Consider the following 25339-nt stretch of genomic DNA (forward strand, 5'->3'; position numbering starts at 1 on the left):
GGTGGGAGGTGGGGGGTGGAGGAAGTTCTGTAGCCCAGGTAACCAAATGCCTTGTGAAAGGGCAGGTGACAGTTCACTTTTCAAGTCATGAGGGAAGCATTTAACCTTGGCAAAGACACTTGGTGGACTATAATATGCTGGAAGGGTTCTGCCCCGCCCCAAAAGTGAGCAATTTCCTCCTTCAGCTCTGCTTGCACAGGCCCATGACATCATAACCACCCTGTGTATTTACCCTGCAATTATCTGGAGTGGCAGCCAGCCCTTTCAAGAGATTCTTTGATCCAGTCCTAGAACACCCTCAAAGGTAGGTGGCCAGATGGAGGTCCTCTTCCCAGAGAAGGGAAACCAAGGCAGACAGCTTTGGGGTACACAGCAGGTGGTAAAATTGACCTGAAATGGGGACTAATTTTCTGGAGCCACCTGGCCATCTCCTGACCCCGAATTCTGTCAATTTGAACTTTGTTGCTGCCCTAATAGGTAGAGAATTTTCAAGGAGGCCAGCTTCCCCACCCCCAGGTCAGTGAAGGTACCTATCAGAGTCAGCTAAACATACAATATTCCCCGGCTTAGGGGATCAAGAAGTATTTACCCTGGGTGTCTTGGTTTCAAATATTCCATTTGCCAGCACCCTGCCCCCTTTCTGTTTTGTATGGAATTAGTCTTATTATATAACCCAGGGTGGCTGGGAATGTAACAATCTTTTTGCCTCCACCTTCCCAGGTCTGGGATTACAGATGTATAACACCACATCTGGCTCTTAACCTGTTTTATTTGATCATGTAGCTGAATTTGTTTTAAATTGCACTTTATTCTCTCTCTCTCTCTCTCTCTCTCTCTCTCTCTCTCTCTCTCTCTCTCTCTCTGTGTGTGTGTGTGTGTGTGTAGATCAGAGGACAGCTTGCAGAGGGGTTGGTTCTCTCCTTCCACCAAGTGGGTCCTGGGGCTTGAACTCAGGTTGTAAAGCTCGATGACAAGCACCTTCACTCACTGAGTCATCTGGTCAACCAGATCCTAGGGTTTTCAAATTTATATCTTGGGGTCTGAAAGAAGCCACATCGTAACTATTCACAAATGGAATTCTTTGTCCTCTTCCTGGTATCTAACTTTGGGTTCCTCAAAACCCTTTTCTGGATGATCCATCCAGTCCTTGGAGCCTGTTGGCTGGTCCCCATGGTGAGGCAGAGCTGGGGTTGGACCATACCTTGTGGTTTGTTTGTTTGGTTTTTGGAGACAGGGTTTCTCTGTGTAATAGCTCTGGCTGTCCTGGAACTCGCTCTATAGACCAGGCTGGCCTTGAACTCCCAGAGATCCTCCTCCTTCTGCCTCCCCAGTACTGGTTTTAAAGGTGTGCGCTACCACACCCAGCTCAGATCACAGGTTTTAATACCATGATATGCAGTATTACTTGACTTCCTTGACCCCTCTCTGTACTCTTCATCTGGCAGGACTGGTTTCTAACTCTGTCCTGGTACTGTAGTCCCTCTGTATCTACAGGAGACTCTCTTGAAGATTCCCAAATCTTCAGATGCTTGAGTCCATCATACAATGGTGTACTGTTTGCACACAACCTACAGCACCTTCCCGTATACTAAATCACCTTGCTCATTTATAATACCTAATGCAGGGAAAATGCTGCCTAGATAGATGTTATTCTGTGTTACAGAGGGACTATGATGAGAAAAGAAATCTATGTGAGGTCAGTACAGTTACATCCCCCCCCATGTCATTTTGATTTGAGCTTTTGGAATTCATAGTTGAAGGTGCAGATCCCTGCCCCCATGTGGAGACTAACCACACTTGGTGCATGCCTCAGGGGCTTTGCACTCACATCTCTCTCCCCGGAAGGTCGATGTGCTGATGCATAGCCTTTCTTGACCTTGACTCAACCTTTTAATGACCATTTTTTCCCTAGACTGAAGGCATATCCCAAGCATTTCATGATCACTTACACTTTCTGTTCATTGCCTGACTCCCCCAAACTTGGTATAAAATAAAACTTGCATGAGGGCAGGTTTTATTTTTACTTCATATGCATTGTATTTTGCCTGCATGTATGTCTGTATGAGGGCACTGGATCCACTGGAACTGGAGTAACAGACAGTTCTGAGCTGCCATGTGGGTGCTGCCAATTGAACCCTGGGTTCTTTGGAAGAACAGCAGTGCTCTTGACTGCTGAGCCATCTCTCCAGTTTCCCAGCCCTAGGTTTGTTTTTGTTGTTGTTGTTGTGTTTTTATTTTTATTTTTAATTACGTGTACATGCATGTACATGCAGTGTCAATGGTGGCTAGAAAAAGCTATCAGATTCCCCCAGAGCTTTACCGGAGTTTTGAGCTGCCAGATGTGTGTGCTGGGATCCTTTGTAAGAACAGCATGTGCTATTTACCTCTGAACCATCGCTCTAGCCCCAGGAGCACAGGTTTTTGTGATTTTTATTTGCTCTGGAATCCCCAGAACAATGATGGAATCCTTGGAAGATGATTATCAAATGTGAATGGAAACATATTTGGGTAAATAACTGAGTTCATATTGTCCCTTGCTTAAAAAGGAGGCATGAAAAATAAACAGGAAACTGCTGCAGATAAAAATGATCAATAACATAAACCCAGGGCTTATTCAATCAATGTCTGCTTTGAAATTTAGTGGGAGCTTCCCATGGATTACCTCGCTTAATGGACTTTTATCTCCATTTTGTGAACAAGGAAGCTGAGGATTAGGAAACTGGAGTCACTTTTCAAGGTCACACAGAATTCGGGTTCATTTTTGTCTGAGCTCAAACCCAGGACTCTTAATCCTCAAATGTACAGTTTAACCCATGGTATTGGGCCTCTCTAAGTCATCTCCTGTGACAGATCTGCCGGGTCTGTCTGCTGCTCCCCTTTGCCAGTCCATCCCTCCACTGCAAATGCCTTGGAAGCATTCCTTGCCTCAGGAGTCAGTGTGTAGGGGCCAGGAGATGCGACTCTTGTTAGAAAGGCTTGCCTCGAACTTATGTGCTGTCTGGACGATTTCTCCTCCCCTAGTCCTGTGTGTTACTCAGCACTGAGCTGTCTCCAGGCTCCAACACTCTGGCACAGGACAGCACACCTCACTGAGGACCCAGGCTGTGGTTTTGAGCACTTTGCTCCATAATACAGTCCAGCCTGATTGCTGGACTGTCGCACTTTCAGCTCTCACAGCTCTTGAGCTTGGATTTCAGGCTGTGGATATCAGCAGGAGGGTGAAGGAGGCAAGTCTAGTCTCTTCTCTAAGGTGACACAAGAGAGTGAAATAAGATGCGCGGAGATTTTTTCCGCCCTCCCAGGAGAGAACCCAGCCTCCCAAAGACCTCAGGGTCTGTGTTAGAAGGGTCTGTGTCCACTAGTCCCTTTCCAGTCCCTGTGATGAGCCTGCTAATGGTCCTAAAGACCCACTTATTTGTTGTCCCTGAAATCAGCTCATTCTACAAGTTCTAAACTGGAAAGTCATTTTCCTCCTTGAATAAACCAAACTAGTCTAAAGGCTTGGGCATTTTTTCTCCATTCATTTATCCTTTCATACAACTGTTCAACATTTATGGCTAGACTCCGCCATAATTAGCTAGGTCCTGACAATTTAAATTGAGTGATTGATAATGTGAGGAGGGCTTTTTTTTTTTAAAGCTTGAGAACAATTATATTAGAATTCAAAAGAAAAGCCACACCACAGAGCAGGCGAGCTGTAAATCCTGGCAGCTGCCTGGAGGGAAATGGAGAAGGGTTTGTTTTCTGGAGGTAGGTATGGAGGGTCAGCAAGCAGCCAAATGGCCAGTGGAAGGGAGCTTCAGAGAAAAGGTGAAAAAGCCCAAAGTACCAGAGAAAGCACAACTAGTCTCTGGCTAGCATCAGAAAGAAACAGAAATGAGGAAAAGGAAAAGTCCTCTACAAAGCAATACAAAGAAACCCTATCTTGAAAAACCAAATAGATAGATAGATAGATAGATAGATAGATAGATAGATAGATAGATAAAGTCCTGACTCAGAAAGATGGGCTGTTGTGGAATATTAGTTGAAGATGTGTTACATTTGTTTATACTGTGGAATATTTGTTTAATGATGCAAAGATGTGTCTCATTTGTTCATGTTGCATTTGTTTAACTCTGTGAAGCTGTGCTACTTTGCCTGCCTAAAACACTTGATTAGTCTAATAAAGAGTGAACAACCAATAGCTAGGTAGGAGAGGGATAGTTGGGGCTCTTAGGCATAAAGAATAAATAGGAGGAGAAATCCAGGTTGGGAAAGAAGAGGGAGAAGGAAGAAAAGGTCCTGTGTTAGTAGTGCTGTTTCAGGAGGTTATGAAACTTTGAGGAGGTGGACTCTTGTTGGAGGAAGTATTTAAATGGAAACAGACAGAGAGAGAGAGAGAGAGAGAGAGAGAGAGAGAGAGAGAGAGAGAGAGAGAGAGAGAGAGAGAGAGAGAGAGAGAGAGAGGTAAGGGAGAAGAGAAGATGAGAGAGCATAAGTGGGCAGGGGTCTGCCCTTTAAAGGGGTTCTTTGCACCTGCGTACAGACTGGTTCTCATGGAACTCTGGGCTGGCCAGAGAACTGCCTGAATGCATTCTGCCAGGTCACAGGGACAGGTCAGCATAATGCCTGACCCTTTCAACAGAGGAAGTGGTGGGGGAGGAATAAATGCTCCTGAGGAACAGGGGTGATGCTAGCTGATCTCTGCGTTATTCTAGACAAGGTTTACAATGTGTAGAACAGTCTCCTAGAGTACTTACCACCCCCCTCCCCGTATCAGCACTTCTGAGGTACTGAGGTCTAGTCTACTACTGATCACCTCATTTATTGCACCAACGTAGAAAGTGGAGCTAAGCAGAGATGAAAAAGAGGCACAGGAATGGCTCGAAAAACATTCCAGGAGGCTAAACTACAAGAAAGATGAGCTGGAGAAGGAGAAACTAAGACCATCCTAACCTTAACCCTGAGTCGTGGTCCAGGGAGAGGCAGGAAGGGATTCAGGAAATGGAGAGAATGTAAATGCAAGGGGGAAGAACTTGCTGACTAGGAGCTTGCAGAGGAAGGGAGAGGCAGGGGGACGGGCAGACAAGTCAGGATGACTCCGATTTTCCGAGTTCCTCCTCCTCCCTTACCTTCCCACTCACCCTGTCTCCCTCTGGGTTCCACATCCAGGCTTTTGGTTCAAGCTCCCATGCCCATCAAATGCAACTCGGAAAAGTCTGTGTTTCCTCTGCTTTGTTCACAGTGTCATAAACCAACAATCCTCACCCCAACCCCACCTCCCCTCCCCAGCCTCCAGCAACAACAGACATTCGCACATCTTTCTAAACTTGCTTCCCTCTTCATTTCCTGTTTAAGAACTTCCACCAGTGCCTAGGACAGACTCCTGGCTCCTGAGGGAATCTCAGGGGAATCTCTAATTTGAGGGAGGAGGAAGGAAACCCTTTGTCTCCGTTTTCTCTGGAGTGATTTCCAAAGGACACTGCCTGTTGACAAGGAACCCCTGTGGCCTTGTGGTTGACTCCCTGGCCCTTCACCCACACTAGTCCAGTCATCTGCCATGCCTGAGTCCTGCTGGCAGGAGCAGGAATCCCCTTGCAAATTCCAGGACCTGGAATTTGTTGAGAGGCCACTGGTGTCTCAAGCTTTTGGGAAAATTCGGTCAGTAAGAAGCCTGAAGGACCGGGGATGTAGCCCAGTTGGTAGAGTGCATACAAGAAGAAGAAGCCTTGGGTTTGATCCCCAATACCACATAAACCAGGCACGGTGGAACACACCAGCAATCCCAGTACTCTAGAGGCCAAGGCAGGAAGATCAGCAGCTCAGTCTTGGCAACATAGTGAGTTTGAGGCCAGCCTGGGATTCATGGAGCCCTACGTTAAAATAATATAATAAAATAAACAAAGAAGACTGCAAGCACGAGCCAGTTGCTACTGTCATTTATGGCTTAAACTGCAGCTGTCACAGTGGATCTGAGGCTAGCCCTTCTGTGTCCCCTTCCTCCAGTCCTCACGCCTCACCTTCCTTTCTTCCTATCTCTCCTAGTTACATCCCCCACAGCCAGGAGGGTGGAGGAAAGCCAGTGTCACAGACACACACACACATACACACACGCATGCACACACACGCACGCACGCACGCGCACACACACACGCACACGTGCACACGCACATACGCACACGCACATACGCACACTCGCTCGCGTGTGTGTCTACTTGTCACATGACCTGTTCTTGGAAAAAGATTGGACATCAGTCTTTGTACCTGTGGTGGTCTGGTGACACAGTGCTCTGGGAGACAAAGCACTCTGGACTTCAACAGCCTGGGTTGGAATCTGGGCCTTCCTCCCTACTGGGAGCTCTGGCTGTATCCTTCTACTCCATACTCAAGCTTCCTCAGCCTATACATCGGCACTAAAAAGAGCGTCTGCCTCACAGAGTTGAACACAACGAGCTACTGAGAGGATTATGTGAATGAGCCAAATAAAAACAGTTTGGACAAGGCCTAGCCCAGCAGTTCTCAACCTGTGGGTCTTGGCCCTTTTGGGGTCGAGTGACCCTGTCGCAAGGGCCACATATTAGAAACCCTGCATATCAAATATTTATATACAATTCATAACAGTAGCAAAATTAAAGTTATGAAGTAGCAATGAAAATAATTTTGTGGCTGGGGGTCACCACAACATGAGGAACTGTATTAAAAGGTCACAGCATTAGGAAGGTTGAGAACCCCTGGCCTAGCCCTTGATACGTTTTAGGAATTGTTATCTACGTGAAAATAAGTTGGTCTGCTGCAGCTTTGGAAGAGGTTCTGCTAAAGAGTCAGGAAAGAAGAAAGGGGGAAAGCCTTGACTTAGAAAAATGACCAGACCTCTCAGCAGCATGCTGAGTCAGCAGTCATCGGAGAGTGGTGAGCAGGAAAGCCTGAACCGGATGACCTAGTTAGCACAGTGGCTGCTCCTGGGGTCACTGTTGGGAAAGGAGCATTGCTGAGGTAGGAAGTCCAGTCTAGATGGAGCTGTGGGAGGAGCAGAAGGCTGGTGACCTAGGGGAGCAGAGAGCTTGATCAGCTGTCGGAGGACTGGAAGGAGATGTGCTGCCCTGGGGATGTGTACAAGGGTGGGCGGATGCAGCCTGTGTGAGGGTGGGCAGGTGGAACTGGAACCTATGCCAGGGTATAACACTTGCATCTGACCTCTGAGGGCACAAGTGCACACAGGGTTCATAGGCATACTTGTAGGCAAAACACTCATACATAAAACAAATGGCCGGGTGGTGGTGGTGCACGCCTTTAATCCCAGCACTCGGGAGGCAGAGGCAGGCGGATCTCTTTGAGTTTGAGGCTGGGCTGGACCGATAGCCTCCAAAACAATACAGAGAAACCCTGTCTCGTAAAAACAAAAACAAAACAAAACAAAACAAAAAAACAAATGGATAAATCTAATTTTAAAAATAATTTGAAAGGGAGATAATATCTTCACCCTGCAAGTAAGCCAATTACAGATCCAGGATATCCTTCTTGGGTCCTGTCTCAGTAGGACCACGTGTCTCCAAGGGCAGAGTACTAGATGGTACCCAGGGCCCACACCCAAGGGTTCGTGAGCACCACCCATCAGGGAACATCCCTCACGTTTGTGGTCTCCAGAGTCACACAGGTGTAGAGTGGCCATGGACCCTACTCTCATCAGAGATGCTGCTCTGCCTTGGGGACCCTTCCCTCTCTACTTATGGGTCTCTAGTGAAGTATGGGTTGGAGGAGGCAACAGGAATGCAGAGATGAAGAAGCTGCTGCTTAGAACAGGAAAAGTTATATACAGTGGAGGCTAGAGCAAGCCCAGAGCATCCTCTCCCTCACCTGCTCTGAGCTCATGCCCAAGGGTGCTGTGCCGAGAGGAGTAGAGGGGTAGGTATGCCTGACCAAAAGCTGACAAGCAGCAGCTTGCAGCGATTATATTCTGGAAGCTTCTACTGCACTGCCAAGCTAACGGCAAGAACAAGTCAATCAGATGCTAGGAGTCACAGAAGACTCAAAAGAACAGTCATAGGTGTACCTAAAGTGACAATGCCCATGGCCCAATATAGACCCTTTCTGCAAGAGCTCAGGAAGGAAACAGACTCCCACACAACAGGTCAATCCCATGGCAGTGCAAACTGCAGTTCTGGTGACTCAGCAGGAAGAGAGTTGTTGGCAGGGAGCTTGCCCAAGGAATAGCCAGGGCTGGTGTGTACTGGCTGACTCGTTCACTGTTTGCTTTTCCATACTCTATCAGCAACGCCCTACCTGCCCCTCTCCCCATTTATTTTTCAACCTTGAGTAAAATACTAGCAAAAGCACCCTCAAATCCTTAGTCAAAAGATACTTTTCATTAATAGTACCAGACAGTAATCGTTTCATGGCAGGCTGTCTAGGAGGTCCTGTAGTCAGGGCAAGAGGCCTCGGGTGGCTCAAGGAATGGCAATTTACCAGCCTGGAAAAGAACACTTGAGTATTTTTAAGCATCTGCAATTATGCATGAGTTGGCTACATGGCAATCTTGCTTACTTTACACCCTCAATACCCAGTTGCATAAGAACTCTGGGCCTTGCCCTCCACTGAGTATTAAATAAATTCCACTCCTTGTCTACTTGTCCCTGCTTCTTCCCTCAGTGAAAGCTGCAGGAGACTCATAACTAGAAGGAATATCTATGTCTTGACCAATGTGCTTTCCAAGGCTTCATTTATTAATGTAGTTATGACTCCCTGTTCACTAGTCCAGACTTTCCTTTCACCCACCATGCTGGAGTCAAAAGGAAATTTCTGAACACACCCTAAGCATTCCTGTCATTCTGCATACCTCTGCTCTTGACATTTTTTTCTCTCCATGGACTGTCTCTCCTTTCCTGCTGTGTCTAACACACATCCTTTCTTTAAGTCTATTCAAATGCTACTGGCTCCATGAAAGTCTTCACCTGTTCCTCGCCCTCTCTAGCCAAGCGTGGTGATGCATACCTGCAATCCCCAATCCCCGCACTTCTGATATGGGAGTAAGAGAAATCCAGCCTGAGCCAGGGAGTGAGCTCCTGTCTATGCACACAGCAGATACTTTCTTTTTTTTCTTTTCTTTTCTTTTCTTTTTTTTTTTTTTTTTTGGTTTTTTTGAGACAGGGTTTCTCTGTAGCTTTGGAGGCTGTCCTGGAACTCGCTTAGTAGTCCAGGCTGGTCTCGAACTCACAGAGATCCGTCTGCCTCTGCCTCCCGAGTGCTGGGATTAAAGGCGTGCGCCACCAACGCCCGGCTAGCAGATACTTTCTTTCCGTCTCCTGGCATCCTAACAATTTTTAAAACCTTAATATGACAGGCTTTTATCGTCATCATTGCCACCACCACCACCACCATCATTGTCATTCCTGTTCTGTCCTCCTCCTCCTCATCTTCACCACCTCCGCCACCTGGTACTTTGCTGAGCATCTGTTTGTGTGGTGAGAATGTCCTGTGCTTTTCTAGTTTGTGAAATAATTATTTATGCATGTTTTCTTTCTTTCCATGTTGCAATAATAAAACAAAAACAGAATTTGGAATCAAACTGTCTTGAGTTGGTATAGTGGTTTTAGTTATTTTATTATCATCAGTAGAATTTTTGGGTAAATTAGCCTAAGAACCAACCTTCTTGCTGACAGAACACAGACTGTAATACCTGACATGGGACAGTTGTATTACATTAAATAATAATCACCATCTCTTATGGAATGCATATTATGTACTGGGCGGTGCTTCAAGTATCTTTTCTCCATTATCTTATTGAATAATTTAAATCCCCACAACAACCCTATGAGGTAAGAGTACTTACTTTACAAAGAGCCGCTTAAGGCAGAGAAGCCAGCGAGAGAGCCACGTAAGGGCTTTGACTTTAGAATCAGTAGTTTTAATCCTGACCAACAGTTGCCTCAGTGTTGTGGGCCATGCCCAACACGGGCTGCGTCCTGTCTGTACAATATTAGCCAGGTACCTGGAGAGCACTTTGGAAATGGCTGCTGCTATTCTTACTCCCATTTTTATTGCTGAGGGCCGGAGTTTGTCCAGCACTTTTCTGCTTCCCCAAGGCACCTCAGCACAGTAATAGCTTGCAGTAGTTAAGCCTTTTGCTCTTGATGTCCGGAGCGGAGTCTCCATCCTAGCAAGTGAACAAATGAATGATTGAATTAATGAGTCAATGAGAAAGGAGGGGGAAACCCTGGAACAATAGGTGAAGATGATCGGAAATGAGGATTGTTAGCTAGGCTGGAGAGGTGGAGGGGAGGCCCCAGGGACCTGACTTATACTCAGCATTTAGCAGTATTTTCATTAATGACTCCAAAGATGGAGTATAAAGTGTGCTAATCGAATTGGTGAAGCCTGTGAGGTGAAACAGAAGCCGAGCGCTCAGGAGGCAGGCTGGAGTATGCAGACAGTCCTTGACAAATTAGAGAAATAAACAGAGTCAATAGACAGAGCTCCGGGAACTGCAGCTTGCAAGTGTTTTCAGGGCAGCCACTTCTGTGAATGGATCTGCCCAGAGAAACCTTGGACCCATTTTCCTATGGGCTTCATCCTGACGGGATTGATCACTGGACCAAGCCTGGGAGGTACCGTGTCCTTGATGGGGGACATGATTTAGATCTGGGAATCTGCCCCGTTTAAAAGACTCAGCTCCCCTTTACCTCTGTGCCTTGTCACTATGGAGATGGCTTTATTTGTTCCCCCTACAACTTACACTCAATAAAAGTTTGAACTCACCCGTGATGCCTCATTCTGACACTCCGAACAGTGCTAACCTCCCTCTGCTTCCCCCTCACCCTCTGCCTTAACCTCCTAGCTGATTTGAAGGCTAGCCTGACCTCATTTTCCACTAGGAAAATGTCTGTGTGTGAAAAGGGGAAGTGAGGTCTGTTGGTGATTCCCTGCACATCCCTGCCTGCCTTGGGCAAGGAAAGTCCTAGTGAAAGTGGCAGCCACAGAAATGAGTGAGTCCCAGCTTCACGCTTCTAGACTGCATGGTCTTAGGTCAGAACCGTAGTTCCCCCGAGGCAAGCTGCTTTGTTACAAGTATTTGAAAGCAACTTGACTTACCTTACTCAGAGTATTTAGGGCTGGGGATGCAGCTGAGCAGTAAAACACGTGGTAGCAGGTACAGGGTTTGGGGTTGATCCTAGTGTGTAAAATATCTGGGGCGGGAGTGCGGCTGCGGCCCACTGCTGTGTTATCTTCTCTGGCATTATGAGGTGATGCTCTGGTCTTCACAACAACTAGAGAATTTCTTTTTTTTTAATTTTAAAAATATTTTATTCAAATAAAAATTTTAAAATTTATTTTACATACCGACTGAAGTTTCCACTCCTTTCTCTCCTGCGGGTCATTCATGCCACCCCCCCACCCTGTGCCCTCTCATTACCCCCCCTCTTTGCTTCCCATCTATCCCCCTCTCCTTCTACTCCTCCTGTGTCCCGGATAATCTCTTACCCATTGGTCTGGGGCATCTGCACCCAGACACCAGGCCTTCAGTCCCGAATTGTGGAAAGGACACATATCTGACGAGATCAGGCACATTCAAGGTGGCATGGCTTTAGATAAGGACACATACATCTGAATTCAGCTCTGCCTTTCTAAGTAAAAAGGAACAGACCAAATCCACTAGGTCCGGTTTTTGCCTTGGCACTGTCATTCACAAGTGGCCTGTTGGGTGGAGGACAGGATATCCCTAGCACCAATGTGCCAGCAGAGCCCACCTTTATGCACTCGGGAAGGGCCTTAAAGAAGTGAAAATGGACAATTGATGTGGTGTCCATGGGGCTCAGTGTGTTGTCTCCGTTCATACAACCATGTAAACACAGGATAATTTGGCAAACAGGGTGGGCAAACGGGGTGGCTCAGTGGGAAGAGTGTTTGCTCTGCAAAGATGAGGCTCTGAGTTCAGATCCCAGCACCCATATCCAAGCAGGGTGTGGTAGCTCCCTGTAACTCCAGCTCTCGTGGGCACAGATAGGCAGAATCCAGAGGCTCTCCAGGCCAGTCAGCCTAGCCTAAACGGTGAAATCCAAGTTCAGGGAGAGACCCTGCCTCAAAAAACAAGGTAGAAAACAGACGATTTAGAAAGATACCTTGGTGGGGCAGTGGTGGTGCCTGGCTTTAATCCCAGCACTCGTGAGGCAGAGGCAGGTGGATCTCAATGAGTTTGAGACCAGCCTGATCTACAGAGCGAGTTCCAGGACAGCCTCCAAAGACACAGAGAAACCGTCTCAAAAAAAAAAAGTAAAGGAAGGAAGGAAGGAGAGACCTCAATTCAGAATATGTCTGTCTTCATAAACCCTGCCAATGACTTCCTCCTCTCTCAAAGTAAAAGCCAAGGGCTGAAGAGATGGCTCAGAGGTTAAGAGCACTGACTGCTCTTCCAGAGGTCCTGAGTTCAATTCCCAGCAACCACATGGTGGCTCACAACCATCTGTAATGAGATCTGGTGCCCTCTTCTGGCGTGCAGACATACATGGAGACAGGCTGTTGTATTCATAATAAATAAATAAATCTTTAAAGTAAAAGCCGAATTCCACACAATTTCAACTTCTACAGTGTTCACATAAGTGCATGCTGACTTCATCACTTGTCCTGTCCACCCGCCTCATAGAGTCCGCGGTAGCGCCTGGCAGACTCCCACCTCGGGACTGTTGTACCCTCTGTTCCATTTACGCACAATCTCCTCCTCCCCCTCCCCCAGGTAACATGGCTCGCTCCATTGTTTTGTTTTCAAGGCCTTGAATCAAAAATTCCCTTTTAGTGACACCGTCCTGGCTACTCCAGTGAAAATGTTAAAATTCACCGGCCTGGCTGACATTTCATATGCCTCTTTCCTGCTTCCTTTCTTCTCCTCGACTCTTTCCGGGAACCTACATTCTACTTATTAAATTGCTGTCTTATTTTTGTCTTTCTTCCTCACGAGAATACCAGCATTCTTGTATCTCTAGTACTAGGAGAGTATGTGGCTAGCAGATACTCAACAGACATCTGCTCAAAGAAAGAATAAATGAAAAGACCACTTGATGCACTTAAGCCTACGACACAGTGGCCCTGACTTGCTCCTAGCGGGGGAATTGGGGTTTTGCAAATTGGCTAGTTTTGCAAAGAACAGGCAGGGAGGGATGTGGCTGTGGGTCCTGTGGGACTGACCCAGAGAGTGAAGTGACAAATACAAGGGTCCCTGCTGGGGAATATTATTTTAAGGATGTGTGACTTTTGTTTATGCTCCATTTGTCTAACTCTGTGAAGCTGTTACTGTGCCTGTCCAAAGCACCCGGTGATCCTAATAAAGAGCTGACTGGCCAACAGCAAAGCAGGGGCAAGGATAGGCCAGGTGGGACTAGCAGACAGTATAAATAAAAGGAAAAAAACCAAGGAAGAGAAACAACAAGAGAACAAGGAGAGGAGGACATCAGGGGCCAGCTAGTCAGTCATGGAGTAAGAAGGAAAGTAAGATATACACAAGTAAGAAAGATAGTGCTCGATTCGGCAGCACATATACTAAAATTGGAACTATACAGAGAAGATTAGCATGCAAGCATGACATGCAAATTCGTGAAGTGTTCCACAAAAAAAAAAAAAAAGTAAGAAAGATAAAAGCCCACAGGGAAAGGGTAGATGGGATAATTAAAGATTTAAAAAAGCAAAACAAACAAAACCTCCCAAAAAACACAAGCCAAGCTAAGGCCGGACATTCACAACTAAGGATAAGCCTCCGTGTGTAATTTATCTGGGAGTCGGATGGTGGCCCTCTAAGGACAAAAAGTAAAACACCAGCAGCAGGTCCCAGGATGGAGCTGCCACACTGAGAAGTGACCTTCTGACACAGGGGTAGGCACTGAACTTGGCTTCCTGGTCCTGCCCTCAGAGACCTCAGTGGGTTTACAAGGGAGTCATGCAGGAATGTGACAGCCAGCCCTAACCTGATGGCACTGTTTTCCTCTGCCCAGAAATGAACTGCTCTGTCCCAGTCATTAGAGTGCTCAGACTGGAGTAACAATTCACACAGGTCCCCTGTGGTGGCTAAAGAAACTAACAGGGAGCCAGGCATCCCTTAAGGGCCATTGACCTTTTGCCCTGGAATGCCTGTGGATCCTAGCAGCCTGCAGGAGAGATGAGAACAGGATGCTGGTCTGTGAGGTACTCAGCTGCCTTTGCTTCTGTAAAACCTGCCATTGCTGTGGGAAAGGGGTGACATGGTCTCTCTGTTACTACAATGCAGAACGTCAGAAATATCTGAGGGAAGTGAAACAGTGTTCCTGCCCAGCTGTGGATCCCACGGATCATTGTAATGTGCACCTCCCTGATGTCCACCTTAAAACCTCTGGTCAAACCCCTCCTCTTCCACTCAGCATGCTGTATTGGCTCTGAGACTGTCGCCCTTGTGCCAGAAGAAAGAAAAATTCATTTAATCTAAATTTGAATTGAGTCTAAGTCTTGGTTTCTCCCAATGGATTCAAATGCCACAAAGTATGAACTGGAAACATTGCCTCCCCCATGGTTTATTATCTGGGATATTTGCTTCTCTGGGCTTCAGAGTCTTCGGATTCCTCCTTCTTTTAACTCGAGTCTCCTATATATCCAGAAAGATAGATGACTTGCATTTTGCTGAGACAGTAAGATGACAGACTGGATGCGTTTGAGCTAGACCTCAGGACAGGGCTTGAGAATCCATCACCCTGCTGTCACCAGGCCTGACTTCTGAGCTTAGACAAAGATACAGATCAGAGGCTGGAAGTGAGTAAGCAGAAGTCAGAGCAGAAGTTGACACCTGCAGTCATGTCTATGTTCCCATTTGTCTTTACTCTCACGTTTCTTTCAAATGGTCTTTCTCTGTCAGCTGGAGGACTCCGTGTGACATGGGGGAAAGTGTCACTTTTTATCTGGGAAGCACTGGCCATGTCCATTTTGGGGGTGTTAGCAGGTCCCTTCACTTCCATCTTTTGGACTATTAGCCTGGTGGAAGGGCCTGTTGAGAAACAATTTGACCTCTCTGAGCTGTGGACTCTTTTCTGTGTTGACACAGAGTCCAGGAGCTGTTCCTTACAAGTCAAAAACGTGACAGCTCCCACCTCCCCTTCAGCCTCCTGAGCTGGACCGGATTTTTAGACCATTTGTCCCGAGTGACCCCATGCATTGGAGACAATTTTATTCTGGCTACTATTTGTGGGGTCATCAGAGGGGAGATCACATACTATACACTGTTTTTGTTTCGATTTTCCTCAGCTGAGACTCAGTGAACAAGCTGTGTCAGAATTATAGCCCTAGGATTAGGGACCACTAGGAGTGATGCTTTTGGGTGATGTAGATGGATAAGATACACAGGCAGATCAGTGGGACTGTGAAAGGCTGGGCTTTCATTAGGGCTGCTTAGGGCCCAGTTCCCTCATCTGAGGCTTAAGGCAGGTGATTTGTAGAAACAGTTTTACCTATCCAACTTCTTGCCCTTCATCTTTACTACAAATGCTTATTCCTGGGGCTGGAGTGATGGCTCGGAGGTTAAGAGCACTGGCTGCTCTTCCAAAGGACCGAGGTTTGCATCCTAACACTCACAGGGCAGCTCACAACCATCTGTAACTCCAGTCCCAGGGAATCTGACACCTTCTTCTGGCCTCCATGGGCACCAGATTGCATGTATGTACACAGACATTCATGCAATCAAAACATCCATATACGTAAAAATAAATACATCTTTAAGAAATAGTAAATGCTTACTCCTAAATGATGAGAGCCCTGTGGGCTATTACTGACCTATCATCAAGGATGCAAAAGCAAGCAAGATACACAGAACATCTGCCTTTGAGGGCACAAAACATACTAACAGCAGCATACTCAACATGTCACTGAATAGTTGGGGATTATGTTAAATAAAGAATCCTAGGTTGTATCCAGGTCACTTTTAAAATGTTCTGTGAATAAGAACCTCTGTTTTTTTTCTAATATGATCCTATACTGTGTTTTATTTGAGACAGAAACTCCAGGCTGGTCTCAAACTCACTACATAGCCACAGATAATCCTGAACTCCTTATATGCTGTTGTCTCTACCTCCCAAATGCTGGGTCTATGGGTATGTGTCACCATGCCCAGTCTATGTAGTGCTGGGAATTAAACCCCAAGTGCATATTAGCAAGCACTCTACCAGCTAAGCCACATTTTCCCATGATGCTATACAGGTTAAATGACTTGCCTCAAACACTTACCATACTCTTATTCCACATTTTACTGTTTGAAAGTGCAAACATTTTCTACTAAACACCCATGCTTGCTCTTTCTGTATGTAATAAAACACTTCATAGTCAAGGAGCTCTGGTTGTCACTCCAAGAGATACTTAGATGTTTTAGTAGATGAGAAAGAATTGGCTACTAGGCTCCTATCCCCTTGCATGGAGTTCTACATTATTCTATTCTATTCTATTCTATTCTATTCTATTCTATTCTATTCTATTCTATTCTATTCTATTCTATTCTACTCTACTCTATTCTCACTTCCATTCAGAGGTGCACAGTTATCAGGCAATTTTAGACTTCCCCAGTTGTATACTTCACGCCAAAGCTCCTTTGCTGTTATCTTGCTTGCTGACTTTTAGAATTAGTTCCCATAATTCAGACCAGTGAAGGCCCAGAGAGTGGAGACAGGAAAATGAGCTGCACAGACATCTCTGGGCCTACTATGACACACGTGAACTCATGTAACTCATCACCAAAAATTCTAGGTTTTTTCTGAGCATGGTGGCAAATATCCCAGCATTTGAGGAGAGCCTGGAATATACAGATAGACTTTGTCTCTAATAAAATAAATTATCTGGGTCCTAGTTCCCATTCCTGTTTGTTCTCCAGGGATCAGAGACCAGATCCCAAGGATGACATAGCAGTGCCAGAAAGATGAACTCTGAACTCTGTGCAAGTTTAAATAAACAAGGCAGCCATGTCACCTCCAATCATTGATTCTTTCCTTCCTTCTTTCTTTCCTTCTTTCTTTCTTTCTTTCCTTCTTTCTTTCTTTCTCTCTTTCTTTCTTTCTTTCTTTCTTTCTTTTCCCTCCTCCTCCTCTTCCTCCTTTTCTTGTTTGGTTTTTTGAGATAGGTTTCTCTGCATAACCCTGGCTGTCCTGGAACACACTTTGTAGACCAGGCTGGCCTTGAACTCAGAGCTCCTACTGTCTCTGCTTCCTGAGTACTGAGATTAAAGGCATGTGCCACCACTGCCCTATAGGTTTTTCTTTAAGTAGCTTCTGGTTGAATGAGTATTTTGGTTTTAATACTATCTAGCCAAAGGTAAAACCAACCCATCTGCTAAGAAGGTAAGACACTATAAATTCAACTGTCTTTTCTTAGAATTGCATAAAAGGCAGAGAGGCCAGGGCTTCTTCATAGAGCTTTCTTCCTGGTCCCCAGTGGACTTCCTGTGCACCTTTTCCTTCATTGGCTTGTCAGCAGACATTCACCTAGGAACTCTGATATTCTTACCGTCTGGACCCCGCCCCCACCCCTACTTCCTTTCCTCAGTAACCATTTATCTTCCAGACCACAGCTCCCTGAGATAAGGCTACAATGGCCACTTCCTAAAATTCCTGTGCATGTGAAGACACTAATAAATGGTTTCCTAGCTTTCTCTGAAAATACCTTTGATGCAGAAGGCAAGGGTTTTAAAGAGCAAAGGAAGGGAATGAATAGGAGGAAGTGGCGAGGCAAATCCTGAGGGGTTAGGCTGGGAGCTCTGGGAAGGAGAGGGTGAGAGTCTCAGAGGCCGGTTTAGCCAAATCTTCAAGTGCTGAAGATACTCAAAGGGAAAGCCATACATTTTATGGGGACGTCTGAGATTTAATGCAGTTTTAGTCCAGGCTAAGGAGAGGTAAAAGTGGCCAGAGTGAGTTAGGAGCAGACCTAATTTAGGCTGAGGAGAGGAAGGGAGAGAGAGCCCTTGTCATCCCAGAGAGAGCAGAAGGTTTATCCCAGGACCCAGCTTCCTATATCACAGTGGGCCAAGAACTCCAACTTTGGAGTAGGACAGCCTGAATTCGCCTCTTGACATTTTTACTTACTCACATAGCTTCAAGTGACATATTTAACCCATTGGGTCTCAATTCCTTGTCAGTAGCACAGAGGTTAAAATAATAACCACTTCATACTTGAGTATTTACAAGCCTACTGAGAAGAGCAAACCACAGGCTGGCACATGGCATCTGCAGCTGTTTCCTATGCTAGGATTGGATTACACTGGAGGGAAGAACTAAATGATAGTTTGGGGGTACAGATTACAAGGGGTGGGTAGGAGTTGTACAAAGACGGATTTAGTTAACAAGAGGGTCAAGCGGGAGGAGCGTCCTTATTCTGTTTCCCAGGATGTTTAGAAGGGTGGAAATCTCAATCTCCATGCCACCTAAGAGTCCTGTAGGCTGTTTAGAAACAATCATAGATAGATAAGGATATGGTCAGAGGAGTAGTTAGGTGTAAGGGTGAAAACTCTCTGATTTGGCAGAATGTCTGCCTCTGCTCAGTAGGCAACCACTCCGTACCCTCTTAGTTAGAGTGCAGGCCACAGACCAGTTGGGATCCCATTAGCCAGAATCCTGGGCCTCGCTCTAGACTGACTGTGTCAAAATGTACATTTTTAACAAGATCACCAGATGATTCACCTCACATCGAAGTTGGAATGGGAGAGTTAACTTGAGAATTGTGAGGAGAAAAGACCAAATCAAATTGTCCAATTAAAGCAAGCTGTGTTTTCAGGTGTACGGGACTGTCCAGCCGGCTGTGTCACCCTAAATTGAGATTTGAGAGAGCAGCCCCTGGTGGCCTCTTGAGGTCCCTTTTATAGGAGAGTAAGGTGTTCCTAGGGGCAAAAGACCTGACTGCTATTCACTGTTAGAAAGGTACAGTGAAAAGGAAGAAACGAAGTTAAGGGTGTACGCCTTGTGAATGGGGTTGCAAGCAGTTTACATCAGATCCAAGAAACCGGAACTTAGTATTCTTAATTACAAATAGAAACCTTGACTTGCAAGGACTTAGCACAGGGCAAACAGGAACTTGTTCTTGAACTACAAACAGAAGCTTTAACCTGCACAGGACAAACAGAAACTTCGCAATTACAAACACGAACCTTAACTTGCAAGGACTTAATATAGGACAAATAGGAACTTATTCTTAATTGCAAACAGAACCTGCAAGGTATATTATTCCTGTTTTAGTCTTACACTATATGATACCCTGTCTCAGATAAAACAAGATCTGATTGCATTATAATTTTAAATTAAGTTTATACTTTAGTAGCTTATTGTCTCAAATCATTCTCCCCCATCCTTCCCTCAGGTTTGGAGATAGGGTCTTAATAGGCAGTCAGGGCTGGACTCCAGAGTGCTAGGATGGCAGGGAGGTGGCTGTAGGAGGCTTATTTTCAAATGCAGTCTTTGAATTTAGAACAATGCTTGACACATCAAAAATTACTGGCATTGGCATATATGTACACACACACACAAACACACACACACACACACACACACACAGGAGATCAGCCTTAGTCAGCATAAATTATGATCATCAGACAATATCTATATAAGTTGATTTACTAGACATTCCCTAATGCATAACTTCTATTAATAGTCTTATTAAAAATTCCTCTATTGCTACCTGCCATGGAATGCAGGAAACCAACCTAGCTAAGCCTCAGCAGCTCTGGATTGAGTCCTATGGTTTCCGTACGGTGAACCTCAGGAGGTCTGTGAGCAGAGTCCATGTTGTGTCTGTGGCCAGGGTTTCCTCCGTAACTCACTTGTGCCTCAGCTGCTCAGCTGTGAGGTGAGCAACAGGGCTGACGGTTTTAGCTTGTTGAGCGTGCTCGGCTCCCTTTGCCCTTCCGTTTTTCTCCCTTCCGTTTTCTTTTCTTTTTCTCTCTTCCTCCTTCTTCTCTTTCTGTGGTCCTGGGGAAGGAACCCAGGGCCTGGTGCACTGTTATGTAAATGAGCCACACCTCCAGAACTACTCTTCCTTTTTCAAAAGAACCTTGGGTTGCTTTGAAGCTTGTGTTCATGCAGCAAGTGTAGGTGTAGATGGATTTTTCTTTGGGTGGCCAACTCACATGCACAAAAAAAAAAAGACAATAAGACTTATTTTTAATTATGAAATCTCAGTCTATAGCTTAGGCTTGTCCCGCTAGCTCTTATAACTTAAACTAGCCCATTCATATTAATCTGTGTTTTGCCTCGTGGCTTTTTACCTCTCCTGCATCTTGCCCCTCCTGTCTCCTCTCCATGTCTTCTGGCATTTCTCTACCATCTCAGTTTATTACCTCTTCATCTCTCTCTGTCCAGAAGCCTGCCTTACCTCTCCCTGCCTAGCTATTGGCCATTCAGCTCTTTATTAAACCAATCAGAATGTGCCTTGACAAAGACACATCTTCATAGTGTACATAAAGACTATTTGACCAAATGTGCCAGGGCCATGCTTTTCAAAGTCCCTGCATGTCCTTATTATAGAGGTTTCTATTAAGTACCAGTCTTCTATGAATTGGAGACTACGCCTGACCTCAGATTTTCTGTCCATTACCATTGCCTTCATCAGGCTGGCCTCATGCGCTCTCAAATCTCTAGGCCAAGAAAGAAGTCTATTCTTACCTTTGAGCCAAACCAAAGTTCTTGTGCTATTAATATCTGCAAATAGATGCATAGCCTAGAAAGGACTAATTTTACCTAGCTAGCATACTGTAACTTAAAAATGATAAAACCACAAATGTCTTATAGTTCAGTAATTCCCTACATACCAGACGTAACTTCTTCTCTTAGGGGCTCCTGAGCAATACAGTAGGGTCTTGCTGTATTGCTCAGGTTGGTCTTGAACTGCTGGATAGTAGTCCCAGTCTCTTCCACTGAGATCCATAAGAATCAAATGTTATAGGATCCTGCAATTGTGTGTAAATTTTGGCTTTTAAGGAGGATGCTAGGGTTGAGGATTCAGCCTAGGGTGGATCATTTTCTTAGCAGATAGGAGGTCCTTGGCTCCATTCTAAGAACCACAGGAAGAGAACAGAACATTCTTCACCTGGGTCTGTATTTTTTTTAAATGTTCATTGGTAATTCTGACATCTTAATGGATTTATAGCTCTCATCCATCTCTGGATAAAATGAAAATAAAGAAAGCCTGCTACAAGCTGAAAGTCCAACTCAAATATGGTAGTTCCAGGTTTGTGTTTCCTGTAACAGACACCTGCATTTCTAAGTCTGCCTGCATTTCAACGAAATGCAGTTTCTGTACTGAGGATGCATGTAATCGAGAAGTAACCCTTTAAGGAGAGTTTCCTTAAGGTGACCTTTTCTAGAGCGTTTCTCTGAAGGACTGAGAGAAGCCACACATTCCTAGTACCCCCACCCCGTCTGTTCTCAGCCTGTACCCACCCCAAGCCTCAGTACTTTGTGGTTGAGACCCGGGAAGGAACTAGGCATTTTACATGATTTCATGGTCCCAGCAGCTTCTAAATCTAGGAAAATCATTTTTTCTTACAAGCTGCCAGACTCTATTTAGGACTTAGCAAAACAAACAAAATGAAACAAAGCATAATATTAAATCCAAACAGTAGCTTTACCTCAGGATTCCTTAGAGAGGGAACCTTGGGAACCTCCAGACCTTCCCCTGTGAGTGACTGGCATGCTCAGTTCTCTCTCTTGGGACCTCCTACTTTCCACCTAGAGCTCTCTTGCACAGGTGTGACTCTCAGTCCCTCTCCTGAGCCCTGTACTTTCCTAGTACACACCCCACGCTGGGGTCCTGTTCCCACTTCCCTCTTTCAATATGCCGTCTCTCAGATTAGAGTATCCTGAAATAAGACCCTAAGTGAACAGACTACGTAACTCCAGGACACACATCTCTGCCAAACTGGTTATTAGATGGTTATTTTGAGAAACCACATACACAAGGTATCTCTGAGAAGTCTTAAAAGATTTTTGCATCTGGGGTGGGGCAAGCTCAGCAAGAAAAAGCCTTTGTCTGGCAATCTGGGTTTGATCTCTAGAACTCATGTGGCAAAAGGAGAGAATTAGCTTCCAAGAATGACCCCCCCCCACAGACAGACAGACAGACACACACCCCCCCACATACACACACAGAGAGAGAGAGAGAGAAACAAAAATTTCTAAAAAAAGATTTGCATCTCACTTTTCATTAGTTAAAGCTGTGTGTTGAGGGCTGGCACAGTGGTAAATAGCACTTGCTACTCTTCTAGAGGACCTGAGTTCAGTTCCCAGAACCTGATATTGGCAGCTCATGACTGCCTGTCATCCAAACTCCAAGATTCAGCATAATGCCTCAACCTTTCAGGCACTGTACCTGTGTGTACAAACCCATACACACATATATTATATTATTATATTAAAACAACAAAAGAGAGCCGGGCGGTGGTGGCGCACGCCTTTAATCCCAGCACTCGGGAGGCAGAGGCAGGCGGTTCTCTGTGAGTTCGAGGCTGGGCTGGACCGATAGCCTCCAAAACAATACAGAGAAACCCTGTCTCGAAAAACCAAAAAAAACCAACAAGAACAACAACAAAAGAGGTTAGGTGTGGTGTCGCAAGCCTTTAGGCTCAACACTTGGGAGTCAAAGCTAGGTGGAGTTCTGTGAATTTGGGGCCAGCCTGGTCTATATAGAAAGACTGTCTCAAAAATAATTCTGTAGATCACGAAGAGATGAAGGGACTATTCCTAGATAAACTGAGAGACTGTTTTCTTTTCTTTTTTTCTTTTCTTTCTTCCTTTTTTAGTTTTGTGAGACAGGATTTCTCTGAGTAGATCATGACTGTCCTGGAACTTGTTCTGTAGACCAGGCTGGCCTCAAACTCACAGAGATCTGCCTGCCTCTGCCTTCCAAATGCTAGAATTAAGGGTATGTGCCACCACCACCCAGCTCTGAGAGACTCTTACTTCCATAACAAGGTATTACTTTTTTCACAGAGTTTCTTCTTTTCATCTTCTCGATTACAGCCCATACAATCTCTCCTTTCTGTGGCCCAGGGTATAAGCTCCAATCATCTGGTTCTCCTAGAGTCTCATATTTTTTTATGGGACTTTGGTGCATAGTTAAAATGAGCTTTCTTAGCTGGGTGGTGGTGGCACACGCCTTTAATCCTAGCACTTGGAAGGCAGAGGCAGGCAGATCTCTGTGAGTTCAAGGCCAGTCTGATCTACAGAGCGAGTTCCAGGACAGGCTCCAAGACTACACAGAGAAACCCTGTCTTGAAAAAAACAAAACAAAACAAAAATGAGCTTTCTCCTGTTAGCCAACATGGTTTTTGTCAGTTTAATTCCTAGCTCAGCGAAAGAACAGGAAAGTAGAAGACAGCCCTTTTCTTTCCACTATAAATGAATCCAAATAGATCTGGATCCCATCTATCCAGGAGGATGATCCTCCTGTGCTGCCTCTGGCCAGGACTTCTCTTCTGCTAAGCTGCAGACTGTCTGTAAGTACCCTCAGGTTCCTGTGTGGTTCCTATCTACTGTTAGGCTAAGGACAGGGAAGAACTATTACCTTTGAATAGTGCACAGAGTGGAGGCAATCAGCAGCTCAGCGTGGTTGGGGAAATGAGACCAAAGTGCCTTTAATAGACCGTGAAGAAGGACTGAAATCAATATGAGTAATTTACTAGGAATAGCATTGTGGACTAAGATCTAATGCTATGTTATTCTATTCATAGGAATTTCTGTATTTGAAAAGGAATCTGTGAGGCTAGAGAGATCAGAATAGTGCTTGCTCTTTGGAAGCTTTGGGAAGATTGTCTAGGGAGACAGTACGAGGGAGTCCTAGGATAAATTTGATGCTTTACTAGTTGGTTAGTGCTGGACGGAATCCCTTTACACCCGAGAGAGCTGGTCATTTGTGAGTCCTACAGTCTTCCTTATTCTCAAGGATATGTTTCAAGACCCTGAGGGATGTCTAATGTTGAAATTACATATAGCTGACTCTCTTATACACTGTTTTATTCCAATTCATAGGTAGCTGTAATGAAGTCTAATTTACAAAGGAAGAGATTTTGAACAGTAACCAATAACAACAATCCTAATCAGCAATAAATTTACTATAACACATTGCAATGGCAGTTATGTGAATTTGTGATTTGTCTCTTAGTCTCTTTCAGGATATCATATTGTACTTTGAACTTTTCAGTAGAGGAAGCATTTAAAAGCTTCTCTTGGGCATATCCAAGTTGCTAGCTCATTCTTCCCTCACCTTGGGCCATTATTAAGTGTGATAATGGCCACTTGAATGCAAGCACTGTGACACCATGACAGTTGATAACTGAGGTAGCTACTAATGACTATTGGGGGGATAACATATACAGGGGGGATATGTAGACTAAAGGATGATTCATGCCCCATGCAGGTTGGCACAAGATGAGATTTTATCATGCTTCTCAGAACAGTGCCCAGTTTAGAATTTGTGGATGTTTCTCTCTCTCTCTCTCTCTCTCTCTCTCTCTCTCTCTCTCTCTCTCTCTCTCTCTCTCTCTCTTCCTCCTTTCCTCCCCTTCCCTCTTTCCCTCCCTCCCTTCTTTCTTTCTTTTTTTTTTTTGAGACAGGGTTTATCTACATAGGATTGGCTGTCCTGGAACTCACTCTGTAGACCAGGCTGGCCTCGAACTCAGAGATCCACCTGCCTCTGCCTCCTGAGTGCTGAGATTAAAGGCATGTGCCACCACTGCCTGGCTTAGAATTTATGAATTTTTTAATGGACTTTTCCATTTAATGTTTTCAGACACAGTGACCACGGGTACCTGAAATAACACAAAGTGTAAGCATGGATGGTGGTAGGGATACTGTATACATAATTATAATTTAATAATTAAAAGTCAGTGATACAAATAAAGATAAGGCATGAACACACTTTGAACTGTGTGAGATGATCTGAAAACAAAGCCAGGCATGTGAACAGTACAAATGTCAGGAAATCTCTTTCCAGTTCAGTCTGCCGCATTTTAAGAGGGACAATAAAGGACTGAAAAATAAGGAGTAACATGCTGGATTACGGGTAAGCCACAGCCTTGTGGCAACACATAGTTTAATAGAAATGGGTTAATAAGTAAGAGAGAGCTAGCCAATAAGAAGCCTGAGCCATTGGCCAAACAGTTTCTAATTAATATAGCCTCAGTGTGTTTATTTGGGGGCTAAAGGGTGGCGGGACCAGGCAGGACAGAAACTCCAACAACAGCATAGAGCTGGGAAATCTGTGAAATGAAGAAGGGGTGAAGAAAGCAAGGATATACAGGCTGGGGGAGTCAGAGACTGTGGGAGAGCTCAGAGACTGTAGCTGTTTGGAATGATGCCATAGTGAAGAACTTGCTCTGAACAAGGTCAAAGGC

At 45.1% G+C, this 25339-nt stretch overlaps 1 pseudogene; it reads left to right on the forward strand.

Annotated features, from left to right (window-relative positions):
• The first annotated feature begins 13479 nt into the window (after nt 1-13479).
• Nucleotides 13480-13577, forward strand: LOC121139666 (annotated as a pseudogene).
• Nucleotides 13578-25339: the final 11762 nt, after the last annotated feature.

Source organism: Mesocricetus auratus, unplaced genomic scaffold (assembly GCF_017639785.1).
Source record: "Mesocricetus auratus isolate SY011 unplaced genomic scaffold, BCM_Maur_2.0 Super-Scaffold_15014, whole genome shotgun sequence".
Taxonomy (NCBI): domain Eukaryota; kingdom Metazoa; phylum Chordata; class Mammalia; order Rodentia; family Cricetidae; genus Mesocricetus; species Mesocricetus auratus.